The sequence below is a fragment of the Adiantum capillus-veneris genome, chromosome 19 (genome assembly GCF_014529385.1).
Source record: "Adiantum capillus-veneris isolate H3 chromosome 19, ASM1452938v2, whole genome shotgun sequence".
NCBI lineage: Eukaryota > Viridiplantae > Streptophyta > Polypodiopsida > Polypodiales > Pteridaceae > Adiantum > Adiantum capillus-veneris.
The window spans coordinates 64,087,146-64,102,486 of record NC_140949.1 but is presented as its reverse complement, the minus strand read 5'-3'; the positions used below and the strand labels follow the sequence as shown (position 1 = coordinate 64,102,486).

At 41.7% G+C, this 15,341-nt stretch overlaps 2 long non-coding RNA genes across 2 annotated transcripts; both read right to left on the bottom strand.

The window, feature by feature from the left end:
- Window positions 1-6,006: 6,006 nt before the first annotated feature.
- LOC147434157 (uncharacterized) lies at window positions 6,007-8,737 on the bottom strand. Its single transcript, XR_015185346.1, has 2 exons — window positions 8,000-8,737; window positions 6,007-7,918 (listed from the first exon to the last, which is right to left on the bottom strand). It is a non-coding gene; the product is annotated as an uncharacterized LOC147434157 (long non-coding RNA).
- A 121-nt stretch (window positions 8,738-8,858) lies between these two features.
- Window positions 8,859-9,525, bottom strand: LOC147434156 (uncharacterized). The gene is made up of 2 exons (XR_015185345.1): window positions 9,193-9,525; window positions 8,859-9,001 (listed from the first exon to the last, which is right to left on the bottom strand). It is a non-coding gene; the product is annotated as an uncharacterized LOC147434156 (long non-coding RNA).
- Window positions 9,526-15,341: the final 5,816 nt, after the last annotated feature.

The following is a 15,341-nucleotide window of genomic DNA, read 5'->3' as shown; positions in this document are numbered from 1 at the left end:
GTTAACCAAGCCTAGCAAGGTTTTTTTGTTGAAATAGGGTTATCGGTACAAAAAGAAAAGAAGCTTCACAAGGTGATGAGAAACATAGTGACATCCAAGTAAACTACAGAGAAAGGGTAATGAGCCTATGAAATTGATGCACCCTCAACATGCCCCAAGGGTTACTAAAAGAGTAGAGGAACTAAAACATGGCCCGTCTCCACCCACCCATACTCCTATATATAGGCATCCTTGCCCTTGATTAGGAGACCACTTTACAATGCATGCATAGACGGAAATTTTCCAGCCTCCTAGTCCTACCCTTGGTGTGACATTACTCCCCCTTGGAGAATTTTTTTCATCCTCAAAACCAAAAGTGGTGACTTTCTTCTTAAGAACAGTGATGTTTTTACATTTGAACTATACCATGATAGTCAAGAATATGTTAAAGGAGGGGGAGGTTCAAGGAAATCAACAAGAACATTTTGATTGACAACATTTTTGTCCCTTACTATGTAGTGTGTACATAAGTAGCATACATGACAACTGGATAAAAACGAGAGTGTAAAGACTAGATCTTCAAATCAATTGAGTACTTTGAATGGCCCCACAACACCTAAGAGGTGACAAGACGGATGACCAATTTTCAACCTTTCTGAAGGTTTTGGAACATGTAAGAATACCTCTTCTTGATTTTTTGTGAAAGTGCCAATGTTTCTCATCAACATACTTCTTGTATCTATTTTGTGTGTGTCAAACATTTCAATGAGAAAATGATATAAAATCCATATGGTTCTAGATAAAGTCCTTGACTTGTTGAATCATGCTTGTAGCTAGCACCATTGTAACTAGTGATATAGGTTGGCAGTCGTACATAAGCATGAAGGGACTAAATCTAGTTGTAACAGTGCACTATTACAAGCAAACTCCAAAATAGGTTGAAAGATGTACATAAGCATGAAGGGACTAAACATAGTTGTAACATGCTTTACACTATTTTAAAAAAACTCCAAAATAGGGAGATAATCTTCCCAATCGGTTGCTTCTTGCTAGTGTTCACTCTTAACATATCCTCTAGCATGTGATTAGCATGTTCAATCGACCCACTGTTTATCACAATGTGACTGGATAATCCATACGACGACTTGTACCAATTGTCAATAAAAATTGTGCTTACTTTGGAGTTTTAATAGGGAAATTGGTTGGAATAAACCTTACAGTGTTTTAATCAACCTATCCACAATCACCCATACCAATCCATGTCCTCGTATGGTGGTTGGTAGATCCATAATAAAATCTATAGAGACACTACACTTATTGTGTGGAGAAAGATTTGTAAGCTATCAAATACATGTATTTGCATGTCGCTACAGATTTTCCTTTGCTAACCACTAGGGCCCATAACACCTAGTGTGCATACATTAGCAAAAACCTATTTGAACTTGCATTTCCATGATTGGAATAATATGCTCATTGCATATATGAAACTTGAGGGAGTAAATGTGTAGATAGATCTTGTAAAAAGAATTAATTATGTCCCTCCTTGAATTGTACCTATTCATAATAGGCTATATGGAACAAATACTAGATAGCCTTGCTAAAACATTTGAACCATGATAGATTGTGATCATAAACAACATCTAAGTATAATTAATGAAACATTTTCAGTAAGATGACATAAATAATGAAACATTTTCATTGACATGACATAATAAACATCTAAATATAGATAATGAAACATTTTCATTGACATCTAAGTATAAGTAATGATTTAACATTTTCATTTTTTTGGCCACTAAAATTGTTTTCGATATGACATGCTTGAAGCGGTGTTTTAAACATATTTGACCAGCACATAGGGACTCTTTTGTTGTACATAATTAAAAAAGAGACACCAATTTTAGTCACAAAGACTCATATTTTCCACGTGTGGAATACATCTTAGATAATGATATCAAGAAATATGACATCTTTTAAGTACAAGAAGTGAAAACACTCAGCTAGAGATTTCAAATTCACATGATCACGTGTTTTTTTTTGTAATCACACTTTTAATTAACAAAATTCTCAATTCACAAGTCTTCACATTCACAAAAATTGGCATGGTGACTTGAAGAAGACCGAGAGGCTCAGTGAGATTTGCCTGCCGGGATATCTTCTTTGTCCGCAGGGCCCCGACGGGATACCTCAAATACCCGGAGGGTTGCGTCCCTGGCGGTCCTGCTTCGTGGCTCAGCGGGCTGCCAAGGTACCTATAAATAGGGCCCCTAGGGGCCCCATTCTCTTCACAATTCTATCCTTTGAGTTTTGATTTGAACAAGTGCCCTCACAAGGAACAAAGAAAACTACGGTATAAAGAAAAATCCTCATTTAAATCATCACCATCCATGTTCCAGTACTCTAGATCAAGCAGAAAAGCAACACTATGTAGTGGGCTATGTGCACTAACCCATCGAGCATGTACATACTTATTTAAGATATCTCTTTTAGCCTTATTAAAAGGTGTTGTCCAGGGCTTGATCAAACAATTTTTTGGCTCTAAAGAAGAGTTCAAGCTCTCTTGAACATTATACCAGCCCATGTACACCTTTCCTACATTGGGTAACTTAATATCAAACTAACACAAAGATATCATCACAGGCCTCATCACCAAGTATGTGTCCCCAACATCAGACCAAAAGTGTTTATCGTCAAAAAGCACTTTCACAGATCGAACCTTTGTTTCTACTTGTACAGGTTGCTCTGCTTTCCATTCATAGAAGCCTGCACAAACAAACGTCTCCAAAATAGCATTTTTATTTTGCAAAAGACTCTCCACGGTGTAGAAGTTAGTGCAAAATCTGTTTCTACATGGAAGCTTCAATATTGTGGACATACGTTGCCGACACATGTCCAGTACACGTTGTCTCTTCAAAATAACTTCACCACCTTCCTTGCATTATCTATAATGATTTTGAACCAATCAGTGTCCTTTTTCTTATACCAATCCTACAACACAAGATTCAAGCTATGTGCATTGCAACCAAACGTGTACAAGCTAGGAAAGTGCTCCTCCAAGAGACGACCCGTTGCTCTACAATTTTTGGCATTGTCCATTATCACCTATACTACATTTTGGACACCAAGTTTTTGAAATGTTTATGTGATTATATTGGCTGTATAGCTCCCAGACTTTATTCACCTGAGCTGTCAATCGATTTAATGAAGCAATCCCCTCAAGGACTGAATATCATAACATTGATCAGCGGCCTACGTTGGACATTTGAGCATTCATCACTGACTATAGTGCATCCTGTCTCATCAACTAAATTCAAGATCAATCTATCAACTTCTTTTTGGGTGTCACCGAAGCATTTATCTAAGAAGGTTTTCCGCATTTGATGATATGATGGAGGGGAAAAGCCAGCCCCATAGTCACAAATCTTCTTCCATGCATGCTACCATGACTCTTGCATGACCATCAAGATAGAACTACCTATAAAATAGATAGCTTATGCAAGAGCAGATTGTGCCTCTTCAAGAGCAATTGATTGAAGGCTTTGCTCTAGACTTACTTGCCTTGTTCTATGCATTTCAACCCCAAACTCATGCGATCCATCTTGAGTGCTAGCTCTTTGTGTGTGTGTGTGTGTGTGTGTGTGTGTGTGTGTGTGTGTGTGTGTGTGTGTGTGTGTGTGTGTGTGTTGGTTGGCATGGAGGGTGCACCACTATTTTGTCCACCTTGTGTTGAGGTAGCACTGCCTTGGTGCTCTGAAGCATGATGGCTTGGAGTCAATATTCTAGGCTGCCTTGCATTGGCTACACCTCCTAAAAACTCTCTCAAGCGTTTTGTGGAACTCTCATGATCTACACCATTACATCTTCCTCCATTAGACCTCTTAGTTTTTCCATTCCTTGATCCAAGGAAGTGTTCCCTAATACGAGGTGCACGTCCTTGACACATAATTTGCAACGCCAATCTATAAATGATCTTACATTGTCGGCAAATTGCCACTCTCGCCCTAGCACCTTACCACCGACAGCCTTGTGCTTCCCTTTATTGGAAGTTCCATTGTTTGATACTTCACCACTAGTCGATGGGCGACTAGACATAGCTGCATTGATGTTCTGAGAGCAAGTATTGGCATCCATGACAAGTTCACAAGCCAGCTCTACATTCAGACAATTGTAAAAATAATAAGTTTTTGAAAAACAAAATTTAATTGAAAAATTGTACAATAAAGTAAAATAATATATATATAAACATAAAGCAAAAAACGAGCCCTAAGCACTTGCAACCACCTATACCCTCCGCAAGGATGCTCCCTACCCAAACCTGTTTTCAGGCGGATAGACACCCAGGGAAAGGTAACTATACGTAACAAACAATAGGTAGGTTTAATGATAAGGAGCACTCCATTCCAAGCATAGAAATGAGCCCCAAGCACTTGCACCACCTGTACCCTCCGCAAGGATGCTCCCTACCCAAACCTGTTTCTAGGCGGATAGACACCCAAGGGAGGTAACTATACGTAACAAACAATACGTAGGTGTAGTGATAGGTAGCTCTCCATTCCAACCATAGAAATGAGCCCCAAGCACTAGCACCACATGTACCCTCTGTAAGGATGCTCCCTACCCAAACCTGTTTCCAGGCGGATAGACACCCAAGGGAGGTAACTATACGTAACAAACAATACGTAGGTGTAGTGATAAGGAGCACTCCATTCCAACCATAGAAATGATCCCCAAGCACTTGCACCACCTATATCCTCTGCAAGGATGCTCCCTACCCAAACCTATTTCCATGCGGATAGACACCCCAGGGAGGTAACTCTACGTAATAAACAATACGTAAATGTAGTGATAAGGAGCACTCCATTCCAACCATAGAAATGAGCCCCAAGCACTTGCACCACCTATACCCTCCGCAAGGATGCTCCCTACCCAAACCAGTTTCCAGGTGATTAGACATCCAGAGAGGTAACTATAGTAACAAACAATACGTAGGTGTAGTGATAAGGAGCACTCCGTTCCAACCATAGAAATGAGCCCCAAGCATTTGCACCACCTATACCATCCACAAGGATGTTCCCTACCCAAACCTGTTTCTAGGCGAATAAATACCCGAGGGAAAGTCAGTCGTAACAATTCTTGTTGTTAAAAAACATAGGAATCAAAGCTACCTGAATGAGAACCAAGACCTCAAATAAGCCAGCAAGTGTGCCAAAATAGATAGAGCCAAGTATGAGACATTTTTTATATAGCCACCTCCAAAAATGGGGGGCAAGAGGAGGATATAGCCGAGCACGCCAGGTATGAAAGCTCTCCCATCGAGCCCTACTGGGCCAACCAAAAATACCGACGGGCTAACACAAAAGGCCGGTTCCAACAAGTGCTTGTGAATTTGATGTTATTAACACTCTCATGGAGTGGAGTGCTAATAACATGATTTATTACCACTTCACACTTCATGTGAAGACGTGAATGAAATCCTTGCACTCAGCAACAAGAGTGACAGGTACCCCTTATAACTTCTCTCTACATGGGATAAACCAAATTCCATGAGCTCTAGACCATACTCAACACCTTCTTCCTACTAGCAACACGTTGGAAAGGGGGAAGGGGGAACAAACCCAGCACACTCCAAGCTTGCCTCTCTATAGCCCAAGGATTAACCCGCACCCCTAACCACACAGAATCACACACACCGATACACAACCTGCAAGCTTCCATTGCACACACTCGCCTTTGAACAACACTAGCTGCACACACTCACACATAAAAACCTCAGCACAACAAGTCCATCAAAACACCATCAAATCCCAACACCAATTGATGCATACACTCACACAGGAAGGCGACACACGCCTCAACCGCTTCTAAAATCCGTCCACACAATCTCTCTCTCTCTCTCTCTCTCTCTCTCTCTCTCTCTCTCTCTCTCTCTCTTTCTGCACACTCAGCCTATCCAGAGCCACAGCTACCATGGATTCTACACACGAGACAAGACAAACATGTGAGAAGATTGGTGGCAAATCCAACACAAAAGATAACCCAACCATACCATAAATCTACTTATGCATAACAAAACAAGAACTCGAGTAAAATGATGGCTAATGTCCTCTACGTGCTTTAAAGACAATCCCCTTGGCGACCACTTCTCATTCATAGGCAGCCCCTAGGTAGCCCTCGGCTCTTCTACAAGCTGACCTTCTCGAACTCTTCCTCCTTGCTATTGACACCCTCTTCCCTTTAATGGTGACCATTCTCGCTTAGCTTGACCTCGCCTTTATGTAGCGCATTCCAAAGACAATCTGCAATGGCGTCCTCCTCCTCTCAATTCCTCTTCTTGCCTTCACTTGGCAGCCACCTGCAGTGCTAACTGGCCCGTCACAAAGCCATGGCGTCACCCTTCCTTATATCATGCAGCCCTCTGCCATGCTCTATAGCTGCTCTAGAGCTCTCAGCTCTCAACCTTCCACACCTGTCCACCTTGGCGCCGTGCCCTCCACAATCTATAGGATCCGTCACCCTCTCTAAGGCTCGTCCCTTATAGCCCTTGGCTCCTGCAAACCTTCCCGGCTCTTGTCCTGAACTCAATCAAAGCCTCTCCAACCATGCTACAAAAGCAGCGCCCTTGTTTGTTACTCTCGCTCCTTGCCTGTCGTCGTTACCGAGCCGTAGCACATCCCCTTGTAGCTCTCGGCCTCTAGAGGTTGCGGCCCCCCCTTGTTCCTCTCTGACTTCAACCAGCCCGCCACCTATGGTGGCCTCCCTCGCCCCCCGCAATGGCCCTTCTGCCCCCACTCCTACTGCCACCCCTCGGTCCTTCATGCAACTGGAAACCTTCTCCCCTATCCACAAGATGGCGCTCTTCCATCTCGCCTTATGCAGCCCCCACCACCAAATGGCGCCTTGTCCCTCGCATGCCTGGCAAATGGCAAGCCTTTCCATTGCCTTTGCTCGTGACTGCATGCCAACCCGATTTTGAAAAACAACCTTTTTTGACCTTTTATAAAAAACTCTCCAACTTGGCAAGCATTCCCACCACATTGGGCTCAAGCATAGCATAACCCTCCACTATGTACTGCTTCCCATCTTCATGCCTCCTTGCCATAGGTTCAAACTAGTCGCATCCACCACCTTCGACCATGTCATTTCTGTCATTCAATATTCGGCCACAAGGTCTGAGCACGTCTTTGTCGAGTATAAAAAGGGCCTTTGGTAACCTCTAACCACTAGCAGTTTCAAGAAAATGTCTCGCACACTGTCAAATAGAGTGCCCTACAAACATCTCGCTCAAAATTCCATACCATAAACCTCATAACACCTGTATTCAACATCCCTTGTCTCATTCCCAAGCTTGTGATATCACCATTTGCTCATGTCACATGTGATAGGAAAAAATACTTGTAGCTTCTGCTAGCGAGTGCTCCATCCCTGTGCACTTGTCTCCTAACTGCATCAAATACCTACACAACGTTCCTGTCATTTGCCTGTAGACTACCATGCCTAGGCTTCTTGCACTTCCATAGGCCGACCATCTTCAGCTGTACCATCATTGCCCAATCCCTCGTTGAGCATTCATGCTCAACCATAGTATTATTTAGATAAGGTATGATTGCATATTAGAAAACTGATATTTAGTATGTACATAAGCAGTAGATAGATAGAGAGAGAGATTTTATTAGCTATAGAATCCCCTCGAATCAAATGGAAAGGCATGAGACGTCCCATGCGTGACGTCAGCTCCACCAGGATCAAATTGATGGCATTGAGAACAGCCACCTTTCTGTAAAACATGTGTAATCAGCCATTTTTTTGCAACTGTAAGCCCAAAAATCAACCTCTCGTGCAGCTTGGCATAAAATCAACCTTCAACAACCTGTATCCATACACCGGCTTCGTACACAAAATAAGCATGTAAACCAACCTGTGAAGCATCTGCACCATACACCTGCGATAGCAAAAAATACTTGTAGCTTCTGCTAGCGAGTGCTCCATCCCTGTGCACTTCTCTACTAATTGCATCAAATACCTGCACAACGTTCCCGTCATTTGCCTGCAGACTACCGTGCCTGGGCTTCTTGCACTTCCATAGGCCGACCATCTTCAGTTGTACCATCATTGCCAAATCCCTCGTTGAGCATTCGTGATCAACCATAGTATTATTTAGATAAGGTATGATTGCATATTAGAAAACTCATACTAGTATGTACATAAGCAGTAGATAGATAGAGAGAGAGAGAGAGAGAGAGAGAGAGAGAGATTCTATTAGCTATAGAATCCCCTTGGATCAAATGGAAAGGCATGAGACGTCCCATGCGTGACGTCAGCTCCACCAGGATCAAATTGATAGCATTGAGAACAGCCACCTTTCTGTAAAACATGTGTAATCTGTCATTTTTTTGCACCTGTAAGCCCAAAAATCAACCTCTCGTGCAGCTTGGCATAAAATCGACCTTCAACAACCTGTATCCATACACCGGCTTCGTACACAAAATAAGCCTGTAAACCAACCTGTGAAGCATCTGCACCATACACCGTCATCCTCTCATGACAACCCTCCATAGCATAATCTTATCCCAAAAAAACTTTGCAATCAATGCACAGTTGCCTACAAAGCAACCTTCAACAACATGTCCATCAACAACATGGCACAAACCTTTGGCAACCTGTCTTCCAATGGCGCTTCTTCTTGGAGAACCAAGCCTACCTGCTTCTCAAGCATACCCTCTGTTGTAGGTCCTTCAAATGGCATACACTCCATACTTGACTCACCATGCAAGTCTTCGTCCGCCATAGCCTTTGATACTTCATCTTCAACCACTTCATGCGAGAGAAAATCGGATTGCTCGACCACCTTTGCTTGCTCTTCAAGGACTTTTTCTATGACCATATCATCTGTTAAGCGAGAAAAAAATCCATCTATTACCTCATTTTTTGGTAGGTCGACATCGCCAATACCTTTTGAAATGCATTACCGCTCTTCAACATGATCAGTAGGGCAAGGTTGCCCAACCCCCCGGCTAGCTTCTTCCTGCACATCTTCAACCATCGCTTAGTCAACAACTTCAAGCTTGTCCTGTGAGCTTTTCACATCTTCATTTGCTTCTTCATACAAACAATACTTTGGCTAGGACCGTATCCTTGCTAGCTGGGCTAACACACTCTTGTACAAGAGCACACCAAACTGGAGGCACAAATTGAAACGAATGATCAATGGCTTACCAATGGCAAAGCAGCTATCTCTTTGATGCTTGATCTTCCTTTTGACAAATGATAAAGCTCCGTTGTTGAGCTATACCCATAAACTGTACGCTTTAACAAGCCCATCTCCAGCTTCTTCTTTGCTTTCTTGCTCTTTACCTTCGCCAAACAGACCATCTGAGCATAGTCCTTTGCACCACCACACTTGACCTTCTCCTTGATTCGTGGATGCAAGCAGGCTAGAAACTGCTCTTGCTTGAAATGATCTTCATTTTGCACACATGTAACAACAGCTAGTCTCCCCCAAACAGATTCAAATTATCCAAAAACAAAGCAAAATCTTCACTTACATCCTGCTTCAGCTTGCTCAATTGCTCACCCAAGTCCCATGGAGAAACCCGCTTCTGAAAAGCTTCAACAAACCGCTTGGAATCTCACGTATCGATTGCCGATTTGCGACCTTCAATCCTTCAAACCAAGCTTTGTCTCGTCCTTGTAGAACCAATGGTTTTCTCCCGCTTCTGAAAAGCTTCAACAAACCGCTTGGAATCTCAAGTATCGATTGCCAATTTGCGACCTTCAATCCTTCAAACCAAGCTTTGTCTCGTCCTTGTAGAACTAATGGTAATGCCTTCAATTTGGCTTCATCTCCACAAATTCTCGACTGCAATAGGTATAGCTCCAGATCGGAAAACCAATGTGAAACCTCTTCTTCTCCAGAAAGTACCAAGTTGATATCATGCATCATCTTCAGGCTTTAAAACTTCACCAAGGAGCAATCAGTAGATCCTCAATGAGGGCACCACTGATGGAAACGGGGAAGGGGGAACAAACCCAGCACACTCCAAGCTTGCCTCTCTATGGCCCAGGGATTACCCCGCACCTCTAATCACACAGAATCACACACACCGATACACAATCTGCAAACTTTAATTGCACACACTCGCCTTTGAACAACACTAGCTGCACACTCACACATAAACACCCCAGCACAACCAGTCCATCAAAACACCATCAGATCCCGACACCAATTGATGCATACACTCACACAGTAAGGCGACACACACCTCGACCGAAATCCATCCACACAATCTCCCTTCCTCTCTCTCTCTCTCTACACACTCACAGCCTTATCCAGAGCCACAGCTACCATGGATGTTGTGCACAAGACAAGACGAACAGGCGAGAAGATTGGTGGCAAATCCAACACAAAGATAACCCAACCAGACCATAAATCCACTTATGCATAACAAAACAAGAACTCGGGTACAATGATGGATAATGTCCCCTACGTGCTTTTAAGGCAATCCTTGGCGGACACTTCTTCTCATTCATAGGGAGCCCCTAGGTAGCCCTCGGCTCCTCTGCAAGCTGAACTTCTCAAACTCTTCCTCCTTGCTATTGACGCCCTCTTCCCTTTGATGGTGACCATTCTCGCTTAGCTTGACCTCGCCTTTATGTAGCGCATTCCAAAGACAATCTGCAATGGCTTCCTCCTCCTCTCATTTCCTCTTCTTGCCTTCACTTGGCAGCCACCTGCAATGTTAACTGACCCGTCACAAAGCCATGGCGTCACCCTTCCTTATATCATGCAGCCTCTCCTACTGCCACCCCTCGCTCCTTCATGCAACTAGAAACCTCCTCCCCTATCCACCAGATGGCGCTCTTCCCTCTCGCCTTACGCAGCCCCCGCCACCAAATGGCGCCTTGCCCCTCGCATGCCTGGCAGATGGCAAGCCTTTCCATTGCCTTTGCTCATGACTGCATGCCAACCGGATTTTGAAAAACAACCTTTTTTTACCTTTTACAAAAAACTCTCCAACTTGACAAGCATTCCCACCGTATTGGGCTTGAGCATAGCATAACCCTCCACTATGTACTGCTTTCCATCTTCATGCCTCCTTGCCATAGGTTCAAACTAGTCGTATCTACCACCTTCAACCATGTCATTTCTGCCATTCAATATTCAGCCACAAGGTCTAAGCACGTCTTTGTCGAGTATAAAAAGGGCCTTCAGTAACCTCAAACCACTAGCAATTTCAAGAAAATGTCTCGCACACTGTCAAATAGAATGCCCTACAAACATCTCGCTCAAAATTCCATATTATAAACCTCATAACACCTGTATTTAACATCCCTTGTCTCCTTCCCAAGCTCGTGATATCAACATTTGCTCCTGTCACTTGTGATAGCAAAAAATACTTGTATCTTCTGCTAGTAAGTGCTCCATCCCTGTGCACTTGTCTCCTAACTGCATCACATACCTGCACAATGTTCCCATCATTTTCCTGCAGACTACCATGACTGGGCTTCTTGCACTTCCATAGGCCGACCATCTTCAGCTGTACCAATGTGCCAAAAACAATTCCTACCTTGGAGGCCTACAAATGTGTTAAGAGAGGTTACCACAAAAGGAGGAGATAATACCCAAAGTGGAGCCTTTATCCTAGCATACGGAATATTAATAATGATAGAGAGAAAATTAAAAAGGGGGTACCCAGTACACTAACCTCTAACCCTTCCCCCAATTGCTACCATGTAGTTATGCAAGACCATGTCACTTGCATCAAAACAAGTTGTGCAACACTGCTGCACATCCTAAAAGAATTTGTGGTCTTATCGTGTGCAAGAACTCTTGATCTTGTCCTAGAAACCTAAAATCCTTGGTCAGATTCCAAAAGTATACTACTTAAATCATTAAGTAGAGGATACCATCATAGGCTACCTTTATACAAAGAGTGATTGTAAGCATATTTGTATAGTGCTCTTAGCTACTGCCCCTTGCTAGTTGAGAGAGTTTTTCCTTGAAATCACAAATGTGAAGAGACAAATAAATGACCATATATGCATTGAGTGAGTTTTTCATAAGTTGGGGCATACCCAAGAAATGGTGTTGCTATAGACACAATATGGTCTATAGACTAACCAAGAGATCCTCTCAAGGTGGAATATTATTAACAAATAGATCATTTAAACAAACATATCAGCCTATTGAGAGAACAATCTTAGTTAGGCCATGCATGTCTGCTATAGAATCAAATCATCATTTGTAGTGCATACACCTTGTGTATAGAAACAATGATATATATAGTGCCCAATGATCCAGCCACACAAAACAAGGACAAGAAAATATACCACCCTCAATTGCTATTGAGTAAAAAGGTTAAAGCTATGGGTACTTCCTGCAACAACTTAAAAGAGGATAATCATCGGTAAAAGTCACTTGAAACAAACTAGATTTTACCTATTATGAAGTAATCATGTGACTCATGTGCATGCGAAACTCACTTTTTGAAATGCTCTTGGCAGTTATCAAGAAAATAATCAACCATTAGGTGGCAACAATGTCCATGAAAAAGTTTCTTGCATCATAATGAAAGCGTCAAAACTACTTAGGTGGACACGTCTTGCATGCAACTCAACAAAAGTAGTTGGATAAGCCCTTGGCTACAATGATGGCCTCAATTTGTTGTAGCCGCTACTCTTTTGTGCCATGGAATTGGCATGGATACAACTCAAATCAACCTTATCATACAAAAGATAGGAAGTTGTATCCCCATGATTCCAATACCCTAGCCCTTGGTGCCTTGTCATTGATTCCAAGTCAACAAATAGAGCTTTGGCATGGGAAAGAATCCATGCTTCATTTCCAAGCACCTCATTGTGAAAGTTATGCTACTTTCCAAATTAAAGGTCTAAAACTCAAAAAAAAAACTTGAAATTATTCAACTTGGTCGCTCATTTGGTTCTTGTTGCCACAAAATCTAAAAGGAAGTGCTCAGTTGAGAAGTAAATTTAGTCTGATTTTGAAATTGTTGATTGAATCCAACTCATAGCCTTCAGTTATGAAGTATGTTACTTTGACTTTGGCTCATAGCCATGGATTTTGATACTCTCATCTTATGTATCTTGTAAGACCCTTGGATTCATGCGTATTAGCACTCATTGAATGATCATGCACATACAGTTGGAAAGCCCCCCCAAAGTGGTATGCACATTGCATATCCCAAACTTTGGAAAGTATCATGCCATAATCATAAAAGAGGAAGCCTTGGTTTAGAGAGTGACATCACAAGAGCAAAACAATGTTGAGCTATTGTGCCCAAAGGTTTTGTTTTGTCATTAGACATGCACATGCCATGCATGAGAAAACTCTCAAGGACCAAAGTGTGATAGCTACACTTTATGCAAGCTTGGCAGATTTTTCAATAAAAGCGACCTTGTTGATCATTACAAAGAATCACCTTTATCAAGTTGTACGTCATAGTGAAATCATAAAAAAATATTTGCAATTAATGCATGTCATAATTGACTAAACATAGTATTTAAAGTGTCCAATACTTAGAGAAAATATCTCAAGAAAATTAGCTGTCATGTTTTTTCTAGACTTCAAAACCTTGCTTTACATAAGCAACCTTTGCTTTGTCATGCTTGCATTGTGAAGAATCCTGCAAGATTAAATAAGTTTGAAATTTTAAGATTTAAATTTAACTTGCTTACAGACTCCAAAAATACCTTTCCTAGTATCTCGGGTGCTTGTTGAAACTTCACTTGATAGCAATGAAGTTCAATTAACATTTTTCATCGTTGATATAAATGTTTGCATTACTCCAAAAGCATGCTTGCCTTGCAAAATTGGCTACCATGGCTCAAATCACCGCCTTTGGTATCACTAGACCATTTGCCAATATATCCCATTCCAATTTGTCGTCCTACCATGAACCAAAGCTATCAAGAAAAGAAATGACAAGTTATCTTTCCAAGGAATCAATTCACAGGCCAAGACCACAAGCCTCAGTCAACCATTAGCCCAGTTGTCTAATTTTGAGAAACCCAAGTTATCTTTCCAAGGGGTCAACTCACCAAGACCACAATCCTCAGCCAACCATTAGCCCGGTGGTCTAGTTTTGAGCAACCCAAGGACATATTAGACCACAAACATCTAGGTCAAGGTAATTATAGGCAGTCATGAAAGAGGAACCCCATCATCCCAAGACAGGTCCTATATGAACCACGTGGGGATTTTATATTTGCAAGCTTTTGTTTTCAAGCTTTTGGAATTGAAACATGATTTTCAAGATTTTTAACGCTTGTACTACACTAAAGATATCTTGAAATATTAGTGTGGCATGAAAAAAGTGTACATTAGGTTGTGCATTCCTTCAATCACCAAACAATCAAATGTAACATGCATGCATGCCTTTGCTTGTGGGAATGTATGCCCATGCACATCTCTTATTAGCTTGAAATGTAACTTCAAAAAAAGCACCATCTCTAATTAGTTTTGTTTGAACATCATAATTTAAAGAATACAAAACAACATACTTTCCATAGTCTCAAAGTAACCTAGCAAATTGACTCAAGAAACATCTAAACCAAACTAGATCCAAGTAGCAATGTGATATGGATATCATATGACAAAGCAAACATCCAATCCATAATGGAGTCACACAGCCACCATCATTCCATGTCTAGGTCATGTGGCCACCATGTACATAGAACATGCAATCAAAATGAAATTTCTAGAGAAAGAATATGTACCTATTCATGCTCAACTCTAAGGAGACTATAATTATCCATAATATTAATGACACCCACCTTAAACTTAATGTGTTGGAAAATCATTATAGAAGACTAAGAGACCACATAGAGAAAGGAAAGAAACTTGGCCAATTTGGGCCTCTTCAAGATCAGCAAGTTGCAAAATGTAGGAACACGCTCCCTCCACCTTCTAATAGTCAATCCCCCTTTCTTTAGCTTCTCTTGAGACGGCATATACATCTACACCATAGTAGTTTCTTATATGCAATCCGCTCAGTTGCTAGCCTTCCACCATGGTGAAATATAACCCTAAGGAAGTGAATCCAAGAGACGATGTTCTGGATAGGAAGTTCCTCAAGCACAAGTGATTGCAATCCAAGAGACAACCTTCCAAATAAGAATCACTTTTTGCACTGTCTGGCTGAAGTACACCACACTTAATATACACAAGTGGAGTCCTATTGAATTTGGGGGCATGGTGCCTATGGCAGCAAGTACATTGTAGAAAGCCATGAACATAACCATTGCTTATCATCTCTCTATCTTTCTGTATGTTTCAAAGGCTGAACTTAAATAGTGCTCAATGCACCCCTTCATGACCTCATGCATTTAATAAGGTTTAGACATAT